Below are 6,168 nucleotides of genomic sequence, written 5' to 3'. Positions count from 1 at the left end.
TGTACATTTTAGAACAGGAAGACAACAGGGGTGGGAGGTAGGGAAGCTGGGAGGTTTGGAATAATTACCAAATCACAAAAATATTTTTATTGGCAGCTAACACAGTGTTTTTAATTATCGTGTCAGAGAGTATGATAGATGAATTTTAACCAAATATTCATAAGCACATATATATATATATATATATGAACTCCACATAAATGATAGCCATCCGGAGAACATTAGGGTTACACTATAATGCCATGGGTTAGTTAGGAAATGCTGAAATTAACCCTGGCCTTGTGCATATGGTATTATTCATGCCCTTAATTACACAATCACATACTGTTTCTCAAATAATACAATCTGTTGGTATTTACCCTCTTTACAGTCTAGGATACTCACTGGTAATTGTGAAGATAAATTCAATAATCAAGAGTTATTGATTAGGTACTCCTCCCAAACCCTGTCTCCTTCTCTGCAGGAGAGAGTCATTCTGCATGAGAGCTTAGAGGGGGCAATACACTTGAGCCACTTTCTTGCAGCTTTTGGAAGCTGGAGGAATTGAGTGGTGCCTCAGAGCTGGACCTCTTCCAGCAAACCTAACCATGTGTGCAGCCGCAACTAATAAACTCTGCAAGGAATGAGCCAAAGTCTCCCATGGCGCCCTTAATTCAGCCCATGTGCATCTTCAGAACTCTCTCCATTATGCAGCTAAATTAGTTGCACTTTTGAGGGCAAGATGTCCTGTCTTGGGGGCAACGCTTTGGGTCAGACCGTGGATGTAATGGCCATTGAAGATCCAAGGTGTTTCTGAGGATTTCCTTAGAAACATCCGGAAGCCATCCTGGCCTCAGTATAAATTACTTGAGTCCTCATTAATTCTTCACTCAAACTCACACTTTGGCAGTAGTCTGTAGCTCTCTCCATTCGCTTTAATTGGATTCCATCTTCTCTTAGTAGCAGAACTGAAAGTCAGGTTCCTTCTGAAAAGGTGGGGAAGGTTGCTTGCTCCCTCCAAAACATGTATGTAGGTAAGCACATGATATGTAATAGGTAGTCATTGCAGACCAAGGAATGGTGTTGAGGGTGGTGTGGAGGCATTTCTATATGGACTAAAACCACGGTCTAATTCTTGTTCTTCTGATTTCATTAAAGAAATCTGTGCAGGAGAACATGTTTGTAAGAACTCGTGGAAGACAGACCAGCTAAGGAGACTTGCTCTGTGCCATTCTTCCAGACATGCTTTTGTCTAGAAAGTCCCTGGCAGGGATGCAGGGATTGTCATGAGAACTGTGTAAAATATTGTAAAGGGAGTTTGTGTTTGGTTGATGGTTTTTTTGTTTGTTTGTTTGTTTTTGTTTTTTTTTTTAAATAATTGCCTCTCTGGCTTAATAGCCTGTCATCATATTGGAAGAAAAGAGATTAATTTTTCTAAGAAATGTGTTTGAAAAAGTGATGGCAAAAGAAACAAGAGTAAGTAAGAAGCATTTTCTGATTACTTTCAATCTGACAATAATCTGCTTGTCCAGTGAAGACATGGCAAGGACCGTGATTGCCCAAAAAGGAGGCAGTGAGAAAACAAGTAGAGGAAGGTGAGAAAGGAGGGAGAAAAAGGCAGGTGGGTATCCCTCTGTGATTCACTCTGCCATCCTGCTCTGCAACTGTTGCGGATTCCTGGGGGATTCACTGTCACAACGTGGTGAAGGCATCTGCGGACAAAATCAGTCAGCCTCGTTGAGGCTGCTGCTGGAGTTTTCACTGGAGCTGACCTTGGTGAAATATGTGGCTATTTATTGGCATTTACAATGGTGAAGCAATGTTCTCCTCTGAGGAAATGCAAAAAAAAAAGCCTGCTTTGCTTCTCCACAGGGTGCCTAGCTGCAGTAACTGAGACTGTACTCTGTAGTGTGCTAGTCAACTGCTAGTAGGAAAACTGGAAGTAGTATCTAATGCTGTCTCCATTCTAGAAAAATCTTGGCTGCAAAGCATGTTGTGCTTATTATCTTTTAAGAAGTCATACTGAACCTCCTAAATAAGCTATTTACCCTCGGATGAAGCAGCTGGTTCTCCTCTGGCTCTCCTGTTCCTATCTGTCCTTCTGGCAGTGTGATTTCCAGGCAGTGAAGAGTAGATAAAGTATGTTCACATGAAATTCTGCTGTGTTGACTTACAGTAAGTCTTGACTGATGCAGCTGAACTTGGTGGAGACACTGAAATTGAAAACAGAAGTCAGTCATCTATAATCAAAAGTGGCAGAAGGGATGAAGAATCACGAGTGTTTACAGCACTACTTTTCCCTCTGTGTCTCTTGCTCCATTACCAGTTTAAGATCATTCCTTGTCTGTGTTTCCAGACCTTATGTGCCTTATCTACCCAGGGGGCACATTTGCAGTAGTGATAAGGAGAGCCATTTGACATGAAGGTAAGAAGGAATGGAGGGTTGGCAGTGTCTCCTATATTATACATCTCCAAACTGCACTTGTTTTTTCCTCTACGTCCCAAAGAACCCAGAGGGGCTCATGGAGTGCTGCGAGGCTCTTCGTTTACCTGTGAGGATAAGGACAGGGCTTGGAGCACGAGTCACCCCATGTTATTTCCTATAGATCTGTTCCTTATCTGTTCCTAAAATCTGGTAAGGATGCATTTGGTACCAACTGTGGAGGTGGAGGGGGGCTCTGCACAGGAAAGGTGCCTTTCATGCTGAGAGGCAGTCAGTATGTACTGGGCTAATTCAAGGGAACGGTCTCAGTGCTCATACTTCACATTTGTCACACTGTTATCCCCTCCGCCCTTGTACCTGGGTGTGCAAGGAGATGTTATCTGAAATGACCTGCATTAAACCGGTTAAGAAAAAGAGCTTAAATTAATGCATCTTCGAGATGGAAACACATTTAAACCAGAAAGAAACCCAGAAGGATAATGAAAAACGTTCACCCCTCCTTTTCTATACCACATCAGATTGACTAATCCTCTGTTATGTGGCTTTACTTTGAAACAGATCATTCTCGTTGCAACACGTTTAATGCTGCCAGCCACCACATGGTTATTTGGCAGCTATTTAAAGCTCAGATCATATTACTCTGTCGCAGTGCTAGGCACCCATGTTCCAACTGGTATACAACTGATCTAAAGAGAAATCAGCTTCAGGTTTTGTTCTCTGAAATTAAATGTGATGGCATGATCTCTATGATCCTTTCCCCCCCTTTTCCTTTTTTTTTTTTTTTTTTCCTGTATGCATTATTACTTTTTGGAACAGCATTTTGCTAGCACCACAGGGGAAATTCGGTTAGGTTGTCAGCCTGATATAGTGTATTATCAGATACGTTAGCTTTTCCTCCCTCTTACATTTGCTTAAGAGCTTATAAACCACAGAGAATAAAAAGTACTAAATAGAATGAAATGACCTGTCAAGGGTAGATATAGTATTTGTGAATGACTTAAAAAAATTCCAGCAGCTTCAAGCACTCCAGTCTCACTGACTGTCTGCGCTATCTTGAAATTTGGCCTCTTTTTTCCCCCAAGTAAAGCACTTTGAAGGTCACTGATCTCTGATGACTGCCCCTTTAAAAGGACTAATGTTTTCTTCCAATATTCAGTCCAGGGAGAGATTTTATAGCAGAAGAGGATACCATTATGAGATTTGACATAGATTTGAATCCTGCTCTTAATATCATGAGCCGAATCTTGAATGTTACAAAGCATTCAACATTACAAAGCATCAAGACAAGGTACTCCCAAGAAGAATTAACTAATAAATACACTGTACGGAATTCAGTTATTTTATTAATGTGAAATAGGAAAATTTTCCATAGAAAATAAAGTGACTGATCCTATACCCAGGTCATTGTTAACTCTGATTGATGTATTAAATTCAGGAGCTGGGATGATCAGCTTGCATTTAATATCTCTCAAGAAATATGGGATAGCGCTTTCAAAGAAGGAAACTGAAGTTTTGCATGTACTCTTTCTTTACTCCTATTTTCCTAAGTCCTGCCCATGTTGTTTATCATCATCCTGCCCCTTCCCAGCAATTATGACAAAAGGTTTTCAGGGTTTAAATCTTTGACCTGAACTTTAAATAAGTTGCTAGTCAAAGCAATATTCCTGTATATGCTGGGACTAGTGCTAAGTAGCTCGTTTCTTTGGCATGTGCATCACATAATCTGGTACAAAAGCACCCTTTCAGCCTTCCCTTAGGAGCAGGCTTTAGCGAGGGAACTGTTAAGTCTCCCTTGAAGCACCACATGCTTTGAGGCACTAGTGTGCTGCTGCCATGCACACAACAGTCCTGCACATGCCTGGTGATGAGAGGAGCTGCACAGCTACATGAGCTGCTCCAGGACCCACACTGGGGTCCAGACATGGGAAACATTTACAGCTTTAAATGTAGTCTATGTAGTAATGTAGCGTGGACAACTAGCTCGTTTTTCGAGCTCGTTTTTAGCTTCAGTAAGACAAGTAAGCTTAAGCTTATTGTGCCAGCTGATGGTGACTATGCTGTGGTGTGCAAGACAAAGAGAGGGTCAAAGAGAGAGGCGGAACAATAACCCGGATTATGCTCTTTGCCTTCCCTGCAGAAACAAGGCCCAGTGTACCAGTACTGTGGTCACATCATTATAGCTCCAAATGCTTGTTTTGTTCTTGAAGTTGCACAATACACCATTAATTTGTTGGTTTCTCCGGTGTTAGTTGTGCCTCAGGAAATGAGCCTGGTGGGATTCAGAACAGAATGTGGTATGTGTAGGTTGTGGCTCTTCAGCTGAATTGATACAGTACTATATAAAAGCTGGGCAAAGCTTCGTATTTCCTTGGAAGATGCTTCTGATAGACAACTCTCTGTATCTACAGAGAATGCAATACAGAGAAGGTACCTGCTTCTACTCACTATCAGGAAAAAGAAGTTCCAGCCTGATAAAAAAAAGCCAACTCCTATCAGCTTAGTTTTTTTAGCTCTAACAAAAACCTGGTAGTACCTTATTGTACAAACAGTACTAGAAATTTGTCACAAGGCAAACTGTGCTGTACACACTCAAAAGTGTGATGTACACACGCAAAGACAGGATTGTGACAATTGGTTCTAGTGCATGAGACCCTCTTATAAGTCTAACCTGTGATTTACCCAGTGAATATTTGGATAACCTTTCTGCACTAAGGAGCATTACTTGTAATTCAGGTGTATGGGAATATAAAGTAATTATATTCCAATTATAAATTGCTATTAAAAAGCATGTCTGACATTTTTTTCTCTGTAGAAAAGAACCAAAACAAATTCTATGCATATTTCAATGGCAGTGAAATACTCTTCAAATTGCCCTTGGTAATCTGTTCTCATATCTCCACTGCTCCAGTGAAATGAATACATCCCTTGAAGACTCTGCATGAATCAGCTATGGGCTCTTTAATTTAATAAAGAGTTTCTGCACTCAGAATGGGAGGAAATTCATGAACTAGAGAGACTGAAGTGGAAATCCCAGTTAGAAGTTAATGCCCTACATCTTGGTATGTGAAATTCCTTGATCAGAAATATGTTTGGGTCAGATCCTTCTTCTAGGAGAAACAAACTGCCTGTTCAGTTACTGTCTATACGTCTAGATGCAGGAATACCTATGGATGCAAGAGTGTCTAAAAGCTGCTCAATAATAGAAAAAGATAGGGCCTTGAGAGAACAATTGAACAAAAAAAGCAGTTGGCCTACATCAGTTTTTTAATGTACCTGGATTCTGCCTGTGCAGAATGCCAAAGGTGTGGCTCTAAGTTTGGAAAGAACACTTGTACAACAGGAGTTCTGAACTACTTCAGTGGAAGACAAGTGGCTGACAAAATCAAACTCTTTCCTCGTGAGACGGGAATGCCCACCACTTTCTTTCTCTGTGTGTGTTTTTTTGAAAATTGTATTTGTTGTTTAGCTAAGAGGAAACATGGGTGACATTCATGTCACCCCTGTGCAAGCTGTAGACAGGATGGAAATGCCCTCGGCCGAGCGGGTGCTTTCTCTCGCTTGGCCATTCCTAAAGGCAGGCTGGAGAAAGACGGCGACCAAATTTTCGGCGAGGGTATGGGTGGTCCAGGGGTGTGCTGCTGTGGCGATGCCTGCCCCGCGCCAAGGGGCCGGCCGGTCCGCGGCAAACCCGGGGGCTTTCCAGCAGAGCCGCGGGGCAGCGGGGCCGAGGCGCAGGGGCCCGGGAG

Source organism: Empidonax traillii, unplaced genomic scaffold (assembly GCF_003031625.1).
Source record: "Empidonax traillii isolate 1590-97213 ecotype Southwest subspecies unplaced genomic scaffold, ASM303162v1 scaffold725:size316836, whole genome shotgun sequence".
NCBI lineage: Eukaryota > Metazoa > Chordata > Aves > Passeriformes > Tyrannidae > Empidonax > Empidonax traillii.
Note: the sequence above shows the minus strand (reverse complement) of the source record.